This window comes from Nelumbo nucifera, chromosome 2 (genome assembly GCF_055504915.1).
Source record: "Nelumbo nucifera cultivar China Antique chromosome 2, China Antique-T2T, whole genome shotgun sequence".
Taxonomy (NCBI): domain Eukaryota; kingdom Viridiplantae; phylum Streptophyta; class Magnoliopsida; order Proteales; family Nelumbonaceae; genus Nelumbo; species Nelumbo nucifera.
The window spans coordinates 65,360,266-65,385,763 of NC_142650.1; the positions used below are offsets into that span (position 1 = coordinate 65,360,266).

Genomic DNA, 25,498 nt, shown 5'->3' on the forward strand with positions numbered 1-25,498 from the left:
GTACCGCCCTTGCTACAGTAGCTAAAGTCTTTCCTACATTTTTGGCAAACGACTCTTTTTCCCTTCTCCTCAACCTCCTCTACGTTAAACATTTTCCAAATTAGGCTAATCAACTTAGTGGCTTTCTTTTTCTTTCCCCTAGTATCAATACTAGGGGTGGAAATTCTGTCACTATCAATAGCATCCATATCGGTGCTAACACTATCATTTTATGACTGAATATCATCGGAATTGAACATGTTGATGTTGGGGAATTGGTTTCGAGAGGAGCCAACCATTTTTTTTAATTCTAAAAAAAATAAAAATTAATTTAATTGCACTTAGCCGAATTGATGGTTTGGAATCTCAACTTGATTTTAACAATTGAAGCCTCCAAGCTTCCCAAATTGCTAACTTGAGATATTTGAACAAGCCTTCTTCTTGTCGAAAATTCAATAAAGTTGAGAATTAGAGAGTGTACAGTCATGCCATGCCATGTCGTGCCGTGCCAGCCCATGGACATGAAACTTCCAGCTCAACACGACCCACATTTTGTCGTGTTGGGCCGACCAAAAATTGTGCAAGGCCCAACATGTTTTACAGATCTAAGTTCTAGGCAAGGGGCAGACTGGGACTGGATTTTGCATGTCCCATCCCTAACCCCGAACTCAAATACTTCACCCTGTATCCCAGTAGGGTTAGAAATCCCAACCCCATCTCTATCCCTGCATAAAATGGGGATCCCCAAATTTGCATTGCCTCATCCTGCCCTGGTCATTTCTACTTGCAGATCTATTTTTTTATATTTTTTAAACCTACCTAAACTATATTATATTATGTAATGTAAGACACACACTTTTAGTCAAGACGGATTTAGGGCTGAGATCGGGGCAGACTGGACAAATACCATCCCCACTAGGAATGGCAACAGGGCAGGGCAGGGATGAGGAGCCACTCCCTATCTCTGTCCCTGCCTGTCCCCATTCCTACCAATGGAGACAAGGTTATTATCTCCATCCCCACAGCAATCATCACTCTTGTGATTCTTTCATGATATCAAATTCAGTTTATTTTTGTTTTTTTCATTTTAAAATGTTGTAAATAAAACAGTTACAATTTATAATCCTATTAAATAGATACATAAAACAGCCCATCCTCACCAACAGGAATGGAAATTTTTCCATCCCCGCCCCCACAGGGAAAATCATTCCATATCGGGGAGGGTCTCTACAGGATCAGGAAAATAGAGAAAATTGTCATCCCTAATCCTCACCCATCACTGATCATCAGAGTTCCGGGTTTCCTCAAAATCATGCCCCAAACCCGATCAATGGTAAAAAAACCAGTCCCGATGAAAGTGAGTCAAATTGCCATCTCTAATGAAGAAGTATGGTAAGAAGTACTACAAATGAAAAATACCATTACCGTCTCGATGTTTTTTCCAAAAATATGATAGGAGTTGCTGAAAACTAGGATCTTTATCCAAGTGCAGTTCATTGAGTTACCAAATTTTCTGATCTCACGGAAGATGAATTTGAGAGGTTGTTTACGGGGTTCAAAGGTGTGTCTCCTTTCACTGATATCTCTGATACTGCACCCACCATGGATGCTAAAGGCCTGCCTAGAATTTTCAACTGCAGAAAGAAGGGAGATATCACCAACGTCAAGATGCAGGTTTGGAGTTTTTTTTCCTCTCTTCTTTCCTTGTTATTTTCTCCAAAGCCAATATTTTTCCTCTCATATTTTTTTCAGGGGTACTGTTTCTTAGTTCCAATAGGAGGTGAAATTAAGAAGAGTAGATTGAAAATGTCAATTCTAACTCCTCTACAATTTCTTACTGTCATACGTAGAAAAAATTGAAAATGCTTGATATGTGGAATTGTGGATTGATCATTAGTGGATAGTTGCAGACGTCACAATTAATGTACGAAACTTGTGGACCTTGTTGGGCACTTAGCGCCATAGGAGCCGTTGAAGGGAACAATAGATCCCTAGCTTGTATGTAGCCTAAAAATGAAGTCTCTAATTTTGTTGCTTTTGTTTGAATTTTCTTTTGGAAGCGTACTTTCTTTTTGGATTTTGAGAGGGGAAAAGTTGGTCATGGGATTTTGATTTTTATTGATCAAGAACCCATGTTATTTTTTTAAATTTATGTTCAGACCAGGGAAAGTTAATTTTCTTAGGTATCACTTACCCATTTTTAGGTGGGTAAATAATTTTCTAACCTGGGGAGAAGTTGTCAATACTTGAATAGGACAAAAATACCCCTTTTAATAATGGATTTTTATGGCTAAAATGTTCATTGTTTTATTTACATGAAAAATAAAAGAACATGGATATATAAATGCATTTACATGGATAAGTCTTTCTTAAAGAAACATTTATTTGAGTAAATGCATTTATCCGAATAAATAACTTACCAAACAATGAACATAACCTTCATGTATTGGTATTCGAGGAAATCAGTCCAATTATAAATAGATAATAGGATTTTTGTAGACCTGGAGTCCTGGACAAATCAAATAGGTGGAAGGGAAAGCAAACACCCCTTTCAAAAGGATTATAGACCATGCATAATTACTACATACAAATACTCTAGGTCTGCTAAGTGAGTCATCAAGATATCTTTGGATTGCTTCCAACCAGTGTTGTCAACACTAGGACCGGACTAGATTGGTTACAGTGAGAACCAGAAATTTGCCATATTCTTAGAGATTGTCTTGATCAAACCTCTCCGTGTTTTCAATAAATATATAATATATGATATGTATTGTTTTATGCTTATTTTAATATAGAATATCCTTGAGAATTAATGAAAAATTAATTATTTTTCTTAATTTTTCTAAATTTTATTTGAATGAATTAAATTGTTGATCCAAAACAAAGGTGATAAAAGTAGTTTGTCCAATCTGACCCTAGACCTCAATGGGTCGGGTTTGGTTTGTTTTCGATAGTGTATCAATCCCATTCTGATTATCAATCAGGACAATAGCTTATACCACAATTGGATCTAACCGATAAAGAATCCACAATTACAAATAATAATGAAAACTTAGAAATTCATTTTGATAAAATATAATTTTAATAAAATTGACAGTAAAGTAAAAAGCTGCTTATATGTTGATAAAATATGTTTTTATCAAAGTTATCTTAAATATATGTCGGTATACCTTGTTTATCTTCCAAAAGTTAAGTCTAAAAGAAAATTGTAGAGGACAAAAGTGTCATTAACTGTTCATTGAATTTTCAAATAATGTCATACTCTCTCCTTTCTTCTTCCTTTTCTCTTTGCTTCTTTTTTTAAATTAGGGTAAATTATAAGGACCCCCCTGCATTATGCGGTCCGTGACAAAGACCCCCCTGTACTATGACCGTGAGACAAAAACCTCCTTCCGTTAGCTTTCTGTTGAAATCCGCCGTTATAATATTTTTTAATCCCCATACTACCCTTGTAGACAATTGGAAGAAAAACAAGTTCAATCTCTCAGAAGTGGAGGAGGAGGGGCTGCTCTTCCGGTGGCTATAGGGAAGGAGAGAAAAGGGAGATTGACAAGTTCTCTATCTCTCAAAATAAGCCATGTCCGCGCCTAGGCACTCAATCTCCATGACACCGATATTTAGCTGGAGTGCTACACAGCCCAGACCGGATCCAGGGATGGTTAAGTTTTGCCGGAGACTTGACAATTCCACGTGGGACGAAGTGATTCACTCCTGTACGCATGTGAAGAACAAAACCGGATATGATGTTGAGAAAAAATACAGAGACGCGATGAACAAAGTGAGGGGAAAATACTGCAGGAGTGTTTTTCTTATTACAAGGGTAATTGGAAATTAAAAAATAATGTAACGGCGAATTTCAATGAAAAGCTAACAGAAGGGGGTTTTTGTTTCACAGTCATAGTACAGGCGGTCTTTATCGCAAAACAATGTACAGGGTAGGACATAGCCCACCTTGCCCCAAAACCCAAACACACTTACACTCTCAACCCAGCCCTCAAGCATTAAAGGCCAAACATAAACAAAAAGACAATACATTAATCAATACGTACGTAAGACAGGAATCTTCATATAGTCTTCCCTCAAAAGATTTCTAAGGTCTCGAGTATCTTGAATTGAGCTAAAGCTGTGGAAACTCTTTTCTCTAATCCTCACGTTGGCCAAAAAGTCTGCACATCTATTTCCTTCTCTAAAAGAGTATGAGAGAATTTAATTCTCATGGAATTACACATATTCTTGATATTTCTTAATAAATAGGTCATATTCCTAGAATAAAATGTCTTCTGAAGCAAAATCTCAACTAAAGTCTTATTATCACTGTCTACCTCAATCTCAGTAACCCATCATAGAGAGCTAAGAATTCGGCCATTATAGAAGTTCCATTTCCATAAAAATAATAGAAGCCAAGACAAAAAACAGCGTTGCTATCCCTCATGATTTCTCTACCTGCACTCTCACCCGGATTTCCACCACAAGCATTATCGACATTAAGTTTAAAGTGGAATTCACCAGGAAACTCCCAATAGACCCATCAATTTCTTTTGATGGGAATGTTCAAAACATGAAGAGCAAGGGAGTTTACCTCAGGATATGACGAATTACCTTGAAGCAAGCTAATTTCCAAAAGCCATTATTTATTAATTCTCTTGACAAGGGTAGAAGAGGTAACCCCTTTACCTTCAAATCTACAACTACATCTCTCCTTCCAAAGAACCCAAAGTAAAATGGGAGGTAAAATTTCGATAAGGCGCTGAGATTGAGAGTCCACCACGTGTTGAGCAATGATGATGGGAACATCAAATAAGTTGCTATAATACACCCTAACTTATTAGCCAAAGCTCCATTAACAAAAACATGATTAGTACTCTCCAAACTTGGCTGACCACAACAACAACATTTATAGTGCACGTTATCAATAGGAATCACACCGTGAATCAATTTCCAAATGAATAGAGATATCTTTGTGGGGAGACCAGATTTCCAAACTTGTTTATGCCAATCAACAATAGGACCATGGTATCTAATCACATTCCAAGCTGAAGTAAGAGAAAATCCACCTAAGGAATTGCATGTCCAAATAAATTTGTCCTCTTCATCATGCAAAGAAAGCTTCACATCTTTAATCATATAAATTATATTTTGGGGAATATCTTCATCAAGGACAAAATTCCAACTACCATCCATATTTAATACGTGGTTCAAGGGAATACCTTGGATCTCAGTCTTCCAATTCGTAGATGAGAGGACCCAAACCCAACCAATTATCATAACAAAAAGAAATATTTCCTTTCTCAATTAGCCATTGACAATGCTGTAATGCTATGCCTTTAAGACTCATCATGTCATTCCAAAATTTTGATCCATTTCTAATCTTAACAAGCAGCGCCAAAGAATTGGATTTGACATATTTTGAATACATGAATTCAGCCCATAAGCTATTTCTTTGAATGAGTCTAAACCATGCCTTAAGTCTAAACCATCCCTTAGGCTGTGTTGGTTGCAATGCAAATAAATTTACACTGATGCAAAACCATAGCATTGCAAATGATTTGAGTGTAAATTTTGACTTATTTTTGTTTCAAATTTTAGCTTATTTTGTTTGTTTGCAGTAAACATGAAGTAAATTAAGATATGAAGTAGAATAAAATAAAATCCAAAACAAAATTAAATGAGAATTTGCATTTTTTTACATTTGCACTCTTATGCATTTGTATTAGTGCAAATAAAATTGCACTGCAACCAAACACAGCCTAAGGGATCTAATATCAAGATCTCCCTCTTGAATGGGTTTACAGATTTTTTGCCATCCAATCCAATGAGTTCTACTACCAAAAGTAGAAGCCCCCCAAAAAAATTTTGCAAAAAGCTGGTGTATCCTGTTAATCACTGATTTAGGAGGAGAAATTACACTAAGGCCTCGTTCGCTTTTTGGTAAGTTAATTACCCTAGTAAATGTAGTACCTGGGTAAGTTTTTCCTGGGAAACACTTACCTGGGTAAGTGCATTTATCCATGTTCTTTTACTTCTCATATAAATAACGCAATGACCATTTTAGCCATAAAAATCTATTATTAAAAAGGGCATTTTTGTCTCATTCAATTGTTGTCAACTTTCCCTCTAGGTGGGAAAGTTATTTACCCACCTAGGAGATGGGTATCACTTATTCGGGTAAGTGATACCCAGGAAAATAAGCTTTCCCGGGTCCCCACAAAAATCTGAAAAAAGAACATGAGATTCTTGGTCAATGGGAACCAAAATCCCATTGACCAACTTTCCCCCTCTCAAAATCCGAAAAAAGAATGCCCCCTAAGAATGTAGATTGGCATTGACTATAAAACATGTTTGATTAGCACCAATCTACTGAAGGGATGGGAGATCCATCATATGGATGGCCGAACCTTACAAGAAGGTTGGGCGAAATTTCAAAAATTTCTTTACCCCAATCCAGGAATCATAATATTCCCAATTTAGAAAACTATATTTTCAATGTTCGTTCTTATAACCAAATCAGACCAAATCTTAAACCAATATTAGGGAGGGATATACCTGATACGGAATCCACGCAGAATCTCCTCCCAACGTAGGTGTTCGCACCCAAAGAGTATACCAAATCCTTCCTCCCCTGAAGATGACACAACTTAGGATGAGGCAGGATCAATAGGTAGTTCTTCACCAAGAACCTGTGATTCTTCAGCACGAATCAAATGGGGTAGTGAGCACAGCTTTAAAATTGTTTCTTCTGGTAAGAAACAATATTAAGATCAAATCTTGATCAGATCCAATAATTGGAGATCGAACAGGGTAGGGCGGCAAGAGCAGGAAGAAAAAGAATTGAAGGCAAGATCAGTCTAATTGAGTTGTCTTCTCTCTATGTTATGTGTCTTTTCAGGTCCGCCCTACTCTCTATTTATAGCCTTAAAGAGACAACCTCCTAATCTGATTAGGAGTTTCTTGATCCAAATCTTTATTTGGATCTGGACTCTTTAAGTGATAAGGATAATCCCTTATCTTATATGCAGCTCAAGATCAACTTACTCCTAATCAAATTAGGAGTTTCCTGATCCAAATCTTTATTTGGATCTGAACTCTTTAAGTGGATAAGAGTTATCATCTTATCTTTATCTACTGATCTAAACCCAGATCCGCCCCTATTTAATTAATCCAATTAACTTAGTTCGAAATGGGCTTCTAGGCCCATTAAGCTTTCAAACTCACTTCCTTTTAATGCTGGCTAGCTTGGCTCTCTTTATATGGCGTGGGATCCTAACATTGATCTACACATCAGTCACATGGGTTTGGCCTAGCCTCTGTTACAAGGCCTGGCCGAATTCACTACTGAATACAATGAACCCATGAGCCTATCACTATGGATTTTTAATGGGCCCAACATTTACATTAAATGGTCATTGGGTCCAGCTATCTTATGAAGGTCTAAGGACTGTGGGCAGATGCAAGATTTTCCCATCAGGTATAATCATTAATGATCTTACACTTAACCTCTTAGCCTTTAATGATCAAACACTGTTCGACAAGAGATGATCTCTCCCTCGACTGCAAGGTACAGTGCTGCACTCTCTACTCATATGGATCCCGGGAATTAAAACATTTTGCAAACAAGATTAAGAATTGAGTCCAACCGAGTCGTGGTCCCATTTGCCATTATCAATTGCATAAAATTTAATTATGCAATGTCTAGGGTACATACAAGATGGGTCACTTTGTATTCTTAGTGGTTTATATAACATAATTATCATATCCACCAAGCGTACAAACTAAAACACAATGCATAAGATAGATGGATAGATAGGCACGTTAAGGTTGTGTTTGGTTTGAAGGAAAAAGTAGAGAAGCGAAGGGAAAGGTAGGAAAACCTTTACAAAGCTTGTATAGATTTCTCTACCTTTCCCTTCCTTTTCCTACCTTTTCCTTCAAACCAAACATAGCCTTAGTGGCAGCAAACGGGAGTGGATTCCCAAGACTTCAAGGAAAATTTTATCTAATACTGTATTCATTACCATGATTGGATATGATTCCATTCTCAATAGAAACTGATACAAAGACAAACCCAACCCAACAAGCTCTAGATTGTGATTGGAGTTCAATTTCGTTCTGCCATGCTTTATTTTTTAGAGGGGGGGGGGTCAATTAACCGGCCAGACTTGTACCACAATTAACCATGTGATATAGGAATTCTAGTGCTATATCACCTTATATCTGCGTCAATTTTGACCATCCATCACACTAAAGATTGATGGAACAAACTCAAAAAAAGCTCAAATTTTGCAATAATGCATTTGCACTTTGTCATGGCCCTACTACAACATTCCATGCTTCTCGAAGACGTTGACATTCAACCAAGCATCAAAAGTTTCAAGTAGTCTTTCAGCAATTTCCACTCAAAGTGCTTGGCAATTTGGACTAGAATGCTTGCAAGTTAGATAATTGTACCTTCAATTTTCCTTTTTTTAGTAGGAATTGTACATTTAATAGAATTGTCTTTTATTAAATAGGTATTGAGAGCTAGAATTTACTCACTTTTGAAGAGAATTTGGTGTCCTAAAGATAAAAGGTATGCTTTTGATTTCATTACAACTTAAATGATATTGTATTATTTTCTTTGCCGCAACCATATATTATTTTGACTGTTTGGCAAGTTGGCATTATTGAACATCAAATATATGGCATTTCTGGGGGGGGGGAGATTTGTCTTGCACACACATACTAACTCTCATTACTTATTTAACAATATGGAAATTCTTGAACCCGCCGTGTCACCTATCTTGGTGGCTTTTGGACTGAAATAGGTGGTCTATGAGGAGGAAAGACTTGTCTAACTAAAGAAGTGAACACAAAGTTGATTTTGAACATAAAAATCACACACTCATTGGGTGATCATTGATTGTATTTATAGCTATTTTAATATGATTATCATTTACAAGGATAAATACAAGTGAAGATCAGATTGGTTAGGAATTTTGGCTTATCTTGATTAGCTACAGAAAATGAGGCTTATCTGGGTTAGTTGGCATATGGATGAGGTTTATCTTGGACAACTGGTGTGTGGGCCGGTGCAAGGGCCTGGGGAGTGGGCTCACTATCATTAACAGACGTACTGGCTCTTATTACTTACTTGATAAACTGGCAATTCTTAAACCCATGTCACCTATCTTGGTATTTGGGATAAAATAGGTGGCATTTGAGGGAGGAACGATTTGCCTTGGAGACATCATCTTTTATTGCTTAGAAAAATGGAAATTCTTGAACCCGTGTCACCTATCTTGGCATTTAAAATACAATTGTAGGGGAAAGATTTGGTCATTAATTTCTAGCATTTGCATATCTTGTGGAGAGACAGTTCTTAAACCTATATTGCCTATTTTGGCATTTGGACTAAGATAAGTGATCTTTGAGGGGGAAAGATTTTCCATAAACTTCTAGCATTTGCACATTTGGTGGGAGTTCTTGAACCCGTATCACATATCTTGGCATTTGAATTGAAATAGGTGATCTTTGAGGGAAAAATATTTTGCCATAAACTTCTAGAATTTTCACATTTGGGGAAGAACGCAATTTTTGAATCCATATCACCTATCTTGGCATTTGGGCTGAAATAGGTGATCTTTGAGGAGGAAAAACTTGGCATTAGTTCCATTATTGGTAAGGGTGACAGACTTTTCTTTGTCTTTTCTTATGTTTGTTTTGAAGGAAAAAGTAGGGAAAAGAAAGGAAAGGGAGGGAAATCTTTACAAACCTTGTATAGATTTCCCTACCTTTTCTTTCCTTTCCTTTCCTTACTTTTTCCTTTAAACCAAACATGACCTTAGGGAAAATTCTAGATTAGTACCTGTACTTTAGGGGTAGTGTCAAGTTAGTACCCGAACTTCAAATCATGCCACTACAATACCTAAACTTTCAAAAACTGTCAACTTGGTCCAACGTTAAGCATCATATAAAAGGACAAAAATGCCCTTCACTTATCATCTAATTTTCTTTATCTACCACACTCACATAAAACGTTTCATCAACACCTCGACCACCACATGGTTCAATCTTAAGGTAGTTTAGACCATCTAAACCAGAAGAAACTCTTGGTATGCCATTGTACAATCCAAGACCAAGAGACGCTGAGATAGACGAGTGATCTAAACTAAAAAAGATGTGCATGCATTTCTTTTCCTTCTTCTCCATCAGCCCACCACATACAGAGAGAGAGAGAGAAACTTGCTCGATCAGACCAACCACTACAAGAAAACACAATTGAAGGCAAAATAAGGGAAGAGGTAGGAAAGCGAAATCCTATGACCACAGCTGTGATCTCATGTCCCAAGAACCTTTTCTCTCCCCTGTGTTTATGTGGTTTTTCTGGTTTCTTTGAGGGTTTTGAACCCAATGAATTCATCCTGTGCTCTTCCCAATCCCAATATAACTGTTGACTGAACGCTGTCCTCCAATTTTCAATTATTGAAACAAAGTTTTAGTCTAGAAAGGCGAGAACTGTATATGAAGCAAAGAGTTGTGGGAGGTGGAAGTTGGTAGAAATAAATTTACAAAACCGGTAGAGCCATCTGGCTTTCGGAAAAAAAAAAAAAAAAAAAAAAAACAGACAAAGTTGATGGGTCCAATTCTTCTCTTGTTTAATTTCTCTGCGCATTGACTGGAGCAGGGTAACTAAACTCAACGCAATGCAGCAAGGTTTCTTGATACTAACTCAACGCAACGCAGCAGCATTGCTTGATACAGACTTGAATTGCCAGAGAACAGAGGAACGACCGTATATGTAGACCTCTTGTTTTTCTTTTTGTTTTTAGCTCTATCTTCCACAATTATCCCAACAAATTCAAGTGTGACAATACCCATAAGTCAAAATTTGAGCACTAATGATGATCATAGAATTCTACACTAGCCCTTGTTTCCCGTTGGCTCTACTACACCGGCCGTAGTGTCACCACCCACTCCATCCGGCCGGAAGCTCGGTTTCTCCAAACCTAGAGCAGCCCTTCTTCCCAGAGGTACCCACTAGGCCAACCCCAGATCAGACCCAGACCACCACTCCGTCTCCTCCTGCCGACAATGCCTCCACCTCGGGTACAAATGTAGTAGCACAGCAAGCTAGTCCAACCAAGAAGGTTGCAATTGGAATTTCCGCTGTGAATTGCGCTTCTAGCCATAAATATCGTCATCTTCCCATTTCCCTCCTATTTTTCCTGATTTCAAACTTCGACCTAGTTGAGATTCTTGGTTGAAGGTTGATAGGTTGCTCTCAAAATATTGAAATAATATCTAGGCCTTTTTTTTCTTTGCTAGAAACATCTAGACCATATTTTCTACAATTAGAAGTTTTAACAGTTACCACACTTTTTGTATTATTAATTGCAGGCAGACCGTCTCAACTGCTGACGGTTTAGTCCCTACTGTGCAATGGCATACCAAGGAGAGCTGAACCACTATATGGAAACAATGAACAGTATGGTTCAGTTTTAAGGTAGAAGAAAATGAACATTGTTTTCTTTTGAAGGGTAATTTTGATATTTTTAAAAATTTTAAAGGGTCAATAAATAAATAAAACTAAAGGGTCAATATAGTAAGAGAGACAAATCCAAATTGTAAATAGCAGCTATATGAATTTAATGCATAAGTAAGCTAAATGAATGAGATAATCAAAGCAATTTAATCTATGTGAGTATATGTAAATCCAGAATTTGGGTTTTACAGAAAAGGGAGAGTATGTATATAATTGTATCAAAGGCTAATTTGAAAGCAATGCGAATCTGAATTCAAGAATAATGAAAGGAATTGATGTGAACATTTCAATGTTTGGCAGCAAGAAGTCAAGAAAATAAAATAAAATAAAATCAGAAAACAAGAAACTATGGTAACATTCAATTGATACAAATCAGTAATGGAAGTGGGCATACAAGATGACCAATGAAGAAAGGGAGAATCGTGTTAGCAAGAACAGTTATGCACATCAAAATAGATCTGAATATGAATGTAAGTATTCTAATAATGAATTACTAAAGCACAGGTATTATGCAGAAAGGTTCTCTATATGGTCGGATGGAAACACATACATTTAGATATTGATGATAGGGGACTTAAACAGAGGTAAACAAACAGAAAAAAAATTATTTTATTTTATATTTTTTTACCAAGAAGATCTTATCTGACAATATTATCAGTAAAAAAAATCAAAGAGGTAAAGAGAGTTTAGAACTTTTCTTTGTTTGGAGAGATCTATGGTTGCAACCTTGAGGTTTAATGTAGAGCTTAATTACTCACATCACCAATTCGTCTATGTGATTATAGGTGGGCTGATAGCAGCCCTATTGTGAAACCAAGGTGGGAGATTGTATTTGTTGTTGCCCCTTTCAATAGAATCGGTTGAGGGTTTATCCGCCTTTAACTCATGTGGGACCTTTTGAAGAAGAAGATGATTTCTGAAAAAGAGGTCCCCTAGGTTTCTTCTTTTTTGAAATTTAAAGGGTTCCCCCGTGAGGAAGATATTGGGGCCTCCTCTTAGAATGGAAGGTGGGAGCATAGGAGGGAGAGAAAAGGGAAAAATACAAAGTGGAAGGGGAAGAATGATGATGGGGAGGAGGAGAAGCATGTGGGGAAAAAATTGGGGATGGAGATTGGGCGGAGATACGGGAGGGGAGGAGGGGGAGTGATAGCGATAAAGAAAAAGGGAAATGGGGTAGGGCCCATAGGGGAAGAGAGGAAAGGAAGATCTTAAAAAAATGTTGTTTACATTTTGCCCCTCTTTGCCACTAGCTATGTGTAGTGAGTGTCAAAGAACTGGACTGGATGAAATGGGGTTCCGGGTTTTGGTGAGTGAATGTAACTAGAGAGAGATTGCCCTTCTTGGATACCCCGTGCAGAAGCACGTGGCAGCCAAGAAGAAAGGGAGATAGAGACAAGGAAGGCAGGGTATGTAAGGGAGGAAGAAATTGAGAGGATTTAGGTTAGGTAAAGAAAGAGGAAGGGGAGGAATAACATACAACCATCCTTATATGCCTCACCTTGATATAGCAAGTAAGTAGAGGAGTGTAGCTAGAAAGCAATCTCACTCTAAAATCCTGCAAGTTAAATTATGAAAAGTAAAGAAAAACAAACAAAAAGGTAAGCAAAGGAAATATTTATTTTTTATTAATGTGGTGAGAAAATAGAGGTTAGCGAGCTGCAATCCAAGACAAAAGAAAGCAAATTTGAAGAACAAAGAGTTGAATAAGGATATTGAAGATGCATCAAAGCACATTTGTTTTAGTGTGTATAAGTAAAGAAAGAAAGTGGTTTTGAAGGTGCCCAGGTAAAAGCGGTAAATGTTAAAAGAAATAAATGGAAAAAAATAGTGTAAAGAAAAGGACATGGAGTTCAAGGGAAAGAAAGTAAATGAGTTAAAAAAAAGTAAGAGAACTGGATAAAATAATATTAACAAGAATAATAAGAATTAAAATAATAATAATTAACAATAATAAGTAGGGGAGTAATAGTAGTAATGGTGTATAACAAGTAAAATGAATGAAGGATGAGGGGTGGGATCTAACCGATATAACCTGCAAACATGTGTTATTAAGCATACAGATAACATTAGTTATGGATAGAATTTCTTCAAGTATTTAATGTTAATTGGGGAAGATAGGGGTGTACCATTAGCATGAGCTAAATGATAGACAGAGGTAGAGTATGCAGTAATTATAATGAATAGTCCTTCCCAATTAGGACGGAACTTACCATGGCGATGGAAACATTGTTTGAGTACTAAATCACCAACATTAAAGTTATGACTATGCACACGCTTATTATAACAATAAGCAATGTGTTTTTGATATGCATGCATGTGATCAAGAGAATGTAACTTGTGTTCTTCTAAGAGATCTAAGTGGTGTAAGCGTGATTGGCGAAGTGTATCATGTGGGATTGTGTCATGCAAATAAATGCATAAGGATTTAATTCTAGCTCCATAGATAAAACGACTTCAGTGCCATAAAGTAAGGTGTGGCACCTATTGGTTTTCTAAAGGAGGTGCAGTATGCTAGGAGAGCTGGAAATAATTTAGCTGACCAGTCCTTTCCCGATTCAGAGACTACTTATGTAAGGATGCCTTTTATTGTTTTATTTGATATTTCAGTTTGTCCTTCGATTGGGAATTATAGATTGTTAAAAAACAGTGCTTGATGTGGTAGGCATTGCAGAGTTAATCTACATCTTGATTGTCAAATGGTTTTCCATTATCGATGACAATGGATTTGGGTATGCTGTAAGGACCTAAAAGGTGTTGGTAAATAAAGCGGATTATGGATTTTGCGTCTTGAGATTTTAGAGGGGCAGGTTCTACCCATTTAGTAAAAAAATCTGTAGTAGTGATAATGAATTTGTTGTCGTTAGAGGGTTCAAAAGGTCCGATAATATCAAGAGCCCAAGAACAGAATGGCCAAGGAATGGTGACACTGTGTAAAGATTCATCCGGTGCATGGATGAGTGGAGAGTGATACTAACAAGGATGATAGTGTTTTACATAATCATAACAGTCTTTGACCATGGTGGGCTAGTAGAAACCCGCTTTAAGGATCTTTTTACTTAAAGCATGACCGTTAACATAGCCACCCCTAGGGCCATAATAAGCATCTTCCATGGCTTTGGTGGTTTTAGGTGGTAATAGGCAACGACAAAGGGTGCCATCAAAAGATTGTATATATAAGGTGTCGCCTAATATGGCGTAGTGTTGGGCACATCGTCTAGTTAAAGGTTTATCAATGGAGGAGTCGAGCAAGGTACCATGTTGAAGGTATTGATAAATGTCATAAAACCAAGGACAAGAGTCCTTGTCAGGTGTATGGGAAGATGGAGAAGGGTTGTTGTCAACTGAGAAAACTTCTAATGAGGAGTGGGCCGGGGATCTGAGATGTTCGATAACAAAATTAAAGTGGGTTGTTTCTAAAGGCAACTGGACAATAGAGCCTATAACATCCATAGCATTGGCTTAATGGTTGTTGGAACGGGATATTTGAGTGATTTCAATGTATGTGAAGTTAGTAAGCAATTTATCTAGTAGTTCTTTTTAAGGCAATAGTTTTGGGTCCTTAGTTTGGCGGTCTCCTTTGACTTGATGAATAATAAGTTGTGAGTCACCAAATATTCTGAGGTGTTGAATGTCTATGTCAATGGCTACTCGTAGACCAGCTATTAAAGCTTCGTATTCAGAAATGTTGTTAGATGCTGGAAAAGCTAGTCGATAAACTTTGGGGATGAGGATGTTGTCAGGTGTACGAAAAACAACTCCAAACCCAGCATCATGCCGATTATAAGAACCATCAAAGAACATATTCCAACAGGTGCTAGGACACTCATTTATGTGTAGGATTGACTGGTTTGGGAATTGAGGAATTAAAGGTGTAGAAGAGGGTAAGGCATGGGCAGCTAGGTGATCGACCATTACTTGACCTTTGATTGCATTTTGCTATGCATACTAGACGTCAAATTTGGAAAGAACAAGAAGCTACTTAGCAGAGCGACCAGTGAGAGCTGGTTTGTTAAGGAGGTATTTTAAGGGGTCAAATTTGCTAATTAACTTGATTTCATGTTTAAGCATATAACGGTGTAGCTTTTGAGCAATGAAAACAACAACTAATTCCTTATCTAAAGGGGAGTAGTGGCATTTATGTTCTACTAAAATGCAACTTAGGTAATAGACTGCTCGCTCTATGTTGGAAGAGTCGTATTGTGCTAATAATAACAATCAAGAGTAGTGTCACTAACAGAAATATAAAGGAGTAAAGGTTTGTTTGGTTGAGGTGGAATAAGAATAGGAGGGCGAAGGAGGAGGGATTTGATGTCTTCAAAGGCTTTTTGACAAGTAGGGGTCCACTCGAAGGGAAAGTCCTTTCGTAAGAGCTCACTAAAAGGTTTGCTACGGAGTGCTTGATGTGGAATATATCTACAAAGGGATGTGAGTCGACTAAGGAAGTTACATACCTCACTAACGGTTCTAGGTGGTGGCATGTCTTGGATTGCTCTGGTTTTGAGAGGGTCCATTTCAATTCCTCAGTTGCTAACTATGAATCCTAAAAGTCTACCAGAAGTAACACCAAAGATGCATTTTTGGGGATTGAGCCAAAGCTTGTAAGTACGAAGGCGAGTAAATACTTTTCTAAGAACAGGGAGGTGGGATTCTCGAGTTTTGGATTTACCTAGGATATCGTCAACATAATCTTTTAAGATGCCATGCATGAGGTCATGAAAAATGGTGGTCATGGCATGTGGCTCCTGAATTTTTTAGGCCAAAAAGCTTTACTTCATAACAATAGGTGCCCCAAGGGGTTATAAAGGCTGTATGGTCTTTCTCTTCTTCGGCTAGGTGGATTTGGTTATACCCAGAGAAGCCATCCATGAAGGGTAGCATTTCATGACCGTCTATACTATCCACTAACAAGTCAATGTTTGGAAGGGGGAAATTATCTTTGGGGCATGCACGATTAAGGTAACAATAATTTACACAGATACGAATGGAACCATCTTTCTTTGCAACCGGAACTATGTTAGCTACCCAACCGGTATAAGCGGTGGGGGAAATGAAACCTACATCAACTAGTTTTTGAAGTTCAACCTTAACTTTTGTAGCTATGTCTGGATGCATTCGACATAGTTTCTAGGTGACGAGTGGGGTGCTAGGCAGCATGCCAAGGTGATGGACAACTAAAGTGTGATCTAAGCTAGGCATGTCAGTGTAAGACCAAGCGAAAATGTCTTGAAACTCTCTAAGTAAGTTAATTATTTGAAGATGTTCATATTTTGTAAGACAAGCTCCCATCTTAACAATGTGTGAATTTTCTTAGGTACCTAGGTTAATGTCTAATGTGTCCTCGATGAGAGATGTAGGGTCATCTTCTAGTTGGTGAGGGGCGGTGAGCACTATAGAAAAGTCAGTATCATCAAGAAAGTTTATGGTATGGGTGGAGGATCCCTAAAGTGTTAATTTGGTGAGAGTTAAGTGTAGTTGTGAAGAAAGATGTAGGTTGAGCCAAATTTACGTCAATTGGGTGCGGAGGGAATGGGTTTGCAAAGATTCCTAGATCAAGAGAGGGTTGGTTTTGTGATGTGGTGGAAGTGAGTAGTAGGTGGGGGATGTCAACTAAGTGTTTATTTTTTTCAATTAAATCTTGGACAAAATATTTAAATGCATTATAGTTAGCTACAAGGTGTCTTGGTGTACGATGGAAGTGGCAGTATTGGTCTTCTCTATAATTTTTATGTTTTGGTGCATCTGGTTTGATTCATGGGTGTTGGATCATATTGCGTTGGAGGAAGTTAGGAAAGAGGTCAGTATAATCGGTGTTAAGTACCTTTAGTGGTTTTCATTCATTTTTATGTTGGGTTGGTGCATATGTGAAGTGTTGATCTATGTTATGGATGGGTGTAAGTGCGAGAAGATGTGTCAGTAGAGGACCTAAACGGGGAAGGTTCCGTTTGCTTCAAAGGCTCTTTGGATAGCTATACCATGTTGTATGACTTTTTCAAAGGTAAAGAGGCAAAGGATGGATAGTTGAAAGCGAAATTGGGGAGCAAGGACATGTAAAAAGGTTGAAACAAGGAAATGTTCTGGTTGGTTACTTGGAAGTTGGCTTGCTAAGGCTCTCCATCGGTTGTAAAACTGGGCAAACGTCTCATCATTTCTTTTTGTCTCATGTTGGTTAAGTCATCTAAGGTGACTTCAGCTTCAAGATTGTAGGCAAATTGGTTAATGAATAGGCATGATAGTTGGAGAAAGGTGGTGATAGACTGACTAGGAAGATTTGTGAACAATGTAAGTGCTAAGCCTGTTAAACTTTGGGGAAATGTTGTAAAAGTAAGACGTCGTTTTGCTGAATATTTACAAATTTAATGAGAAAAGCTTTTATGTGGGTGCGGGGGTTTCTTGTTCCATCATATAAGGTGAATTGGGGAAAAATGAAATTCGGAGGAAAGGGGATAACACTAATGTAAGAGAGGAAAGGAAGGTGACAAAGATCATGTAAAGAAGAAGCTTCTAAGGAGCTTTTGTGGTCGTCTAACTATTTATCTATTAGCTTGTTGACCATTAACTCTATGTTTTCTTGATGTGGGTAGTTTAGGCTAGTATCCAAGATAAAAATTTTGACTTGTTTAAGAAGTTGAATAGTTTATTATCATACTCAAGAGTCTTGTAGATAGTTTATGTTTATATCTGGGAGCAACTTTCAGTAATTTACTATGTATCCGAATGCACTATTAAATAGTTTAGGCTCGTATTTACAAGCAACTATAGATAGTTTTGGCCATATCCAAGAGTGATTGTAGATAGTCTAGGCTCATATCTATGAGTGATGGTAGAAAGTTTATGCTCGTATCTAAGAAAATTGTAGATAGTTTATACTCGTATATAGGAGTAGTTATAGATAATTTATGTTCATATTTAGGAGCAATTTTGACTAATTTACAATATATCTGAAAGCATTAGTAGATAGTTTAAGCTCATATCTAAAGGCAATTCTACATAGTTTAGGCTTATACCCAGGGAGCAATTTATAAGAATTTTTATAGGTAATATTTTTAAATACTTCTTATTCATAAGTTCATTATTTAATTGCAATTTTATATCATCAAGGGATGTTTCCTTGAGATCATCTTCGTGAATAGTTGGCATTGATTTGAAAGTTTTCATATTGTTACAAGATTTACAAAAACAATATTGTCATTATCTTTAATTTGTTCTCTTTTAACTTTGGACTGAACTTGATTGGTGAACACCAATGTTTGTTGCTTGGCTATCAAAGCATCATCTAAATTTATTCCAAGAGCAATTTGGCGCTTCATGTCGAAAGGGATAGAACCATGGGGGTCATCCCTTCCTTTTCTGACCTCCTAGTGATTGTTCCTTTTTCTTCCTTTATTTGTTTTTTCTTCATGTCCAAACTACTTTTCTTCTAAATAATAGTTGGGGTTGATGTTGATTGTCCCAACCTATTAAATACCAAAGTGTGAAATGTTGGCAATACCAGACTATCAAATGATAATACACACTTCTAATTAGTTTTTTGGGCTCTTCTTCAACAACTTAAATTGTAATGTGATTCACACTTTCCTTTCTACTTGAAACATGCATGGGTTTCCTTGGTTGATGAGATTTTTAATTACAAAATCTCTCCATGGATAACTTTTTTGGAACATGAAGTTAGTTTGGTTGTTTATTCTAAACCTTTCTCTTTTAAAGGGTTTCCTTGGTTTTACTTGTTACTTCATTTGTCTTAACCTAAAATTAAAGGTCATGGGTAAATGCTTAACATGACATTTACATCAAATAACCATAACATCAACTTCACAACTGAGCTCGGCTCAAGTGATTGCTCAATACATATCCCCGTTTCTTCTTTTATGGAATTTCCTTAGGGGTGGAAGACAAGTTCCCTTTCTCTCTTCCAATGGAGTTTATAGTTTAGGGAGCTTCAAGTCCAATCTATCTTGGGTTTTGAGTTTGTGGGCCAGTTCAATTCAAGGTCCAATTTATGTCTTCAATTTAAGGAGGGAATTAAGCATTTCCCAGGAAGTCCCCATCCCTTACATTTAATTTCGGTCTTCTTTAGGTAGTTCCTTATCCTTTTCCTAGCTTCATGCCCCCACCAAAAGGCATAGAAGCAAGCTTTAGAATATGATACGATACACCTAATACAACGGCATTAAGGTTTAAAACATTGTATAGTATCGACTCAAAGGCATAACCGACAACAAGCATATTTGTCTCTCTATTTAAAAAGGTGGAGCCAGCATGATTTGAACCCAAGCCACCAAGCACCCAAGACTTAAATGCATCTTTAACCACTAAGAGCCCTTTCACTTTATAATAATAAATGAAATAAATTAACTTTTATTAACTTTAATGTCTATATGCAATCCAAGTAAATAAACTATGTTTATATTTAACACTTATAACTATGGATTAAAAAGAATAACATTCAAAGTTACTATTTTATAAACTAATAGAATAAATAATATATCAAATTCATATCTGTATCAAAAATTATTTTTAACTTCAAGAAATCTATACAAATAAAAATATTAATTATAGAATAATTATTTTGCTACTTAAAATTTAATAATTTGCACACGATATGTATCTTAAAATTTTTATAAATTATCAATTAATAATTTAATTTTCATTAAATAACAATGCATTTATTATTTATAAAATAATAGATATTATTTACAATATATTTGAGAATATAATACAAATTTAATCTATCAAATCCACTAATTTTCATTTATATCAAAAAATATATTTTATAATTTAGAAAATTTAAATAAATAAAAATATTAATAATGGAATAATTATTTTAGTAATTAAAATTTACGAAATTTCATACGGTATATATCTTTGAAATTTTAATATACTTGATTTGTTTTAAGTTAAAATTTTCTATGTTCTTAAATTATAAACTGATATTTTAATTTGCATTTTATAATAACATATTTATTATTTACAAAAAATAAAAATATTGTTTACCAAAACTTGAGAATTAATTGTTTAGTTAACCTTTTTATTAATGCTAAAAATTAAAAATAGTAAAATATAAAATAATTGATATAATAATTGCATATGTTTTGTGCTTTGGACTTTAATAGAAACTAAAATATCAATGGATTTTTCCATGTATTAATTTGAAAAAGTCTATACAATTTTCAACACAAAATTCGTGCATAAATTTGGAGAACAAAAAATAAGGACAAATTCAAAGATTCTTTTTTTTTTGTAAAATGTAAGTGGGATACAATCTCATTTCATGGGCATGACCCGAAAAGTTTGACGACTTGTAGTTGTGGCTTGTCACAAACACGACTCAAAAAATTGATGACTTGTAGTTGTAGAAGAACTTGTAGTGATCAATTGTATATATGTAAACAAAACCTTTCATTCACAATTTATACTTGATTAAAACGTGATGCAGCACTAATCTTCAATTACAAAAGGTCCCTTGATTATAATGATTTGATGGGGATCTTGACTGCAGCAATTTGATAGAAGATTTCTTGTTTGTGATAGTTTGATAGAAGCCTTCTGTTCCTTATTACTACAACAAGAAAAGCTTGAAAAAAATTAAGGAGCCAAAGGAGAGTTGAATTATCTTAGTTGGGCATGCCACTCAACATGCACATAGTTGACACCATTTAACTTAAAACTTCAACAGTAGCATGCAAACTGGACTTCTTTCAAATTCTTCTATCTTCTCTTTCTTTTTATTTCTCTTATTCTGCAAAAGAACATTCTCTCCTCTATTTATAACGCTTCTTGTTAAGTGAGACCAGCCAAAGATTTGAATTCAAATGAGAGGAATCATATTCGGTAAGTTATGATTTCCTTTTTCATTTGATAGTAATTTGAATGCTATTATAGGTATTGGTTGCCATTTAAATGGAGGATCCCACAAGATTTATTTGAAAGACATCCTATGTGATCAACTTAAATTTTTACCTTCCCTGAAGTTTCTGACCATTGTTGAAACCTTCCCTGAAGTTTATTAATTGCAATCACTGATATATTTGCAAGTGAACCCCCTCTAGTAGAACCTTCTAAAAAAGGAATGAAAATGTCCAAAATATCCATGCAAGTATGGTTTTTACTGGAAAAAAAAAACAATACAAACTCTATGAATAATAAAAACAGAGAGAATTTAAAGTTATAGCTTTACCTTTGAGTGATTGATATGAAGGGAGGATTTGGAAAATAAATCAATTTCAAAAAAGAGATTGGAAGGGTTTGGGGTAGTGATTCATATGAAGAGAAAGTTTAGAAAATAAGCATTTTTGTTAAAAGTAACTGTATGGGTATTTTGAAGATTTTCATGCCTCTTCTTAAAAGATTCTACCAAAGGGGCTCTAGTTGCAACTATGTCAATAAATTCAAGGGAGATGATTGCAATTACCAAACTTTAGGGGAGGTTTCAGCAACAACCAGAAACTTTGAAAGAGGTTTCAGCAATTTTACCCTTCATATTATTATTTAGGCAAGTTGGCAGGCCCAAGATGTTTGGACCATGGTGATCTTTGTATAAGGTTGATTGAAAGGGGTTTGTAAAGGTTTCATTGACAAGAGACTAGGGCCCACACATGGAAGGAAACCCATTAATTGAGTTAAGCTAATCCTCCTTGAATCAGCCAACCATATTTTCCTTTCAACGAAATTGGTTTGAGAGAATTGGACCCCACTAAATTGATTAGAGAAAATCTCTCTAATTGGTTTGAGAGTTTAAGTGATAAAGAGAAAGAAAATATTTTTGATTGCCACGAATGGTAGGCCCTGTCTCAATATTCAATACCCAACGTGGCAGATGCTCATTGTCCCTATTCAATTTGGTTTGTAGTGGGCCCTATCCAACATACTCTTGGGTTTGGATTATTTAACAGTACCTTTTTTCTTTCTTCATCCCCACTCAATTCTTTTTGGGCAAATACATTAGGGGCCTATTTTCTAGTTAGACTTCACATTGGGTCCCATCCAGCACCTTTTTTGGACCCATTTTTTTTATTATATTGGGTCCCATCCTTCCTATTCAATTTCATATTGGGTCCTACTCAATGCATTTTTAGGGTCAATATCTTAAACCAGTTAAAATCTACATACCAAAAATGATATATGTCCTGGAACTTGATTGATGTATTATCAATAACATTATCTATGCAATTGTAATGTATTTCTTCATATATACTATTAAAATATATTCTATATGTGTTTATATATTATTTGTGGTGATTTTGACATTAAATTTAGTGTTATTAATATATTTATAGAATTTGTATGCATTTCTAAAGCATATCCATATCCGACTTCTCCAATATGATACCCAATACCTATATACTTTGATACTCACAAGGAAGCATGGACCTAGAAAACGAATTGGCTCATAGGTTGTTGTTCTTCCAATTTAACCATTTGCATCCTTCTAGCTCATGCATCACTCTAAGATTATAGCTTACTTTGCCTTTCTCATTATGTCTAATAACATGCTCATACATCATTTAGGTTAATAATTTACTTTCATTATACATTGTTGCCCCCATTATAAGTTATAACATGCCATGTAAAATTGCATTTAGGCTTGTAGACTTGGACTTAACATTTTTTTCAAGGACCAAGGAGGAGTATAATACATTCCCTTATTACTTCACAAATTTGTAGTTCAATGCATCAAAACTATTTTAAGGCAAACGAAATGAAATAGAGGTCAGGGCTTTGGCCCCAGTGCCTAACCTCTTCCACACTCCAACTTTAACCCTTTATCTAGGATGGTTAGACCTAATTATTTTGGAGTCTTTTATGAAATTTTGAAACCAAAACTTCCATGTCATCATATAGTCTAAAAAGGTTTTTAAAATTTCCATTAATTCTTCTTTTCCATCATTTTTTTCTATTTTTTATGGAAAAGTTTGGTGGTGACTCTTCCACACAACCCATCCTCTCTTCACCATTCCTATTCTGGCCCAATGCACACAAGCCAATTGCCATAATAATGCTTATACTTTTTTCTCCAATTTTTTGTTATTGTTTTCATTTTCAATGTTTGTTTATAATTTTTATAACCTTTTTTCCATTTCTGTGTTTTTTATAATTTTTTTTTTATTTCTTTCAATTTATGTTATTTTTTATGTAATTTATGTATGTCTAGCATTAATGGGTTGGGCAGGTTGGGATGGGTTAAGGTGGGTTTGAGTTGAACCCAACCCATTGAATTGTTGATATACCTTGTATAGATTCACCTTGTGCAAAAGTTGGAAGGATAAAAGACGTAGATGTAAAAGAGTTTTTAGTAAATAATTTGTTAGAAAAATGTAGTTATTATAAAATATGAAAATATAAAATATAATAACAAGTAATAGGTAGAGGCTGTTTGTAAGGTTGAGGCTTCTACATTGATTATGGAAATGTAAAATGTAGTCATTAAGAAGGCTTGTAGATATAAATGATAAAAACTAATTATTTAATTACTGTAGGTAATTAATTGTTCAATTTGAATGTTGTGTTACTTAGATTTGCCAAAATCTTGTCAATTATAGACAGAAGCCTACAACTTTTCTATTCCCAATCATCATTGGATGCAAACATAATTAAGGGATAAATTGTTTAGGTGACTCGACAAAGATACTATATGGCTTCCAAATGCATGAATTAACTAATTGTTTAGTTTTCTTAGTTGAATTATCTTGGAAATATTTGTAATTAAGTTAGTTATTGTATAAGTCTTTTTTTGTTTTGCAATTTATAGGGAATACTTCCATCTTAAGTACCTAATCTTTCAACTCCAAAATAGTTTGGCAATAAGGAATCCTATTTGTTTGTTGAAAGTTGCATATTTCCTTGTACCATTCCAATCTTGAAAATGAAATGAAATTTTGTACTTGAAAAAATTGAAATAATTACATACTAGTAAAACCTATTACAAAGCTACTTCAAGATTGCAATTGGAGCAAACAAAACTATTCTCAAGTGAAATTTCTTTCCGACAAGTGGAACATGCCTTAATTCATTGCCCTTAGTCAATGTCAACATATGTGATATATCTATTAATCCAGTATCATTGGATCTACTACTTTTAACACTTAAATATGTGTGCAAAAATATGTATGTATTATGTTATTCTTTGTTGTTTGTTAAATTCAAGTACTTGATGTAAATGAGGCCCCATTAATTCTACTTGGATTATTAGTGTGTTAAATTCAAAAATAGTTATTGGTTTTGCTAATTAATGCAATATGGGTTAAAGTTGAGTCAATATTGTTATAATATCAAATTGTGGTTTATAAGTTCCCATCATGTTTAATCCTTTATGTAATATTTATTAAGGCAAATTTTTTTAACCACTCCTACTGTTAGTTAATTGACAAACTGTAGTACCTTTACTGTTTAACTATTGTCTTAAACCAATCTTACTATTTCTGACAATTGACTAGTTCTATCAATATTGTCAAAATCAATACACACTTGACATCACGTGACATATAATTTTTTTTAAATCTAATTTTACCCTTGTCTCCCTCCTCCTCCGCCTCCATCATTTTCTTCCTTTCGGCAATGATAAACCAAACCAGCGGCAATCCTCCAAGTGAATTTCCTCGAACGCCCATCAAACTTTCTTGCCCCACTAGTACTCCTCCCGCAAGAAACCCCCCATTCTTGGAGAAGCTATTGAACTCCTTAATTAAATGGAAGGAGGTACTGAAAACAGCAGTATCATCAACAAGAAACCTCGTCTCTGACCCAATAAAATCCGCCATCTTCAATTAATCATTCCACCTGAGACTAATATTATCCCCACTCTTGGCAGCTGCAAATCGGCCATAAGAGTCCTTGTGCATGTGATTAAGCCCAAGCTTCTGATTCAATACCAACATTCGAAACAAACACCAACAACTTCGGTAAGGAATTAATGACTTCTCCGTGTCCTTACTCTCCAAGCACATCGATAGATACTCTACCCCATTGACCGAGCTTTGATAAACACTAATCTAAAGGTTACATTCA

General features: G+C 35.6%; 1 long non-coding RNA gene across 1 annotated transcript; it reads left to right on the forward strand.

Moving 5' to 3' along the window:
- The first annotated feature begins 1,537 nt into the window (after window positions 1-1,537).
- On the forward strand, window positions 1,538-19,014 carry LOC148802288 (uncharacterized). Its single transcript, XR_016082233.1, has 3 exons — window positions 1,538-1,653; window positions 8,487-8,545; window positions 18,765-19,014. It is a non-coding gene; the product is annotated as an uncharacterized LOC148802288 (long non-coding RNA).
- Window positions 19,015-25,498: the final 6,484 nt, after the last annotated feature.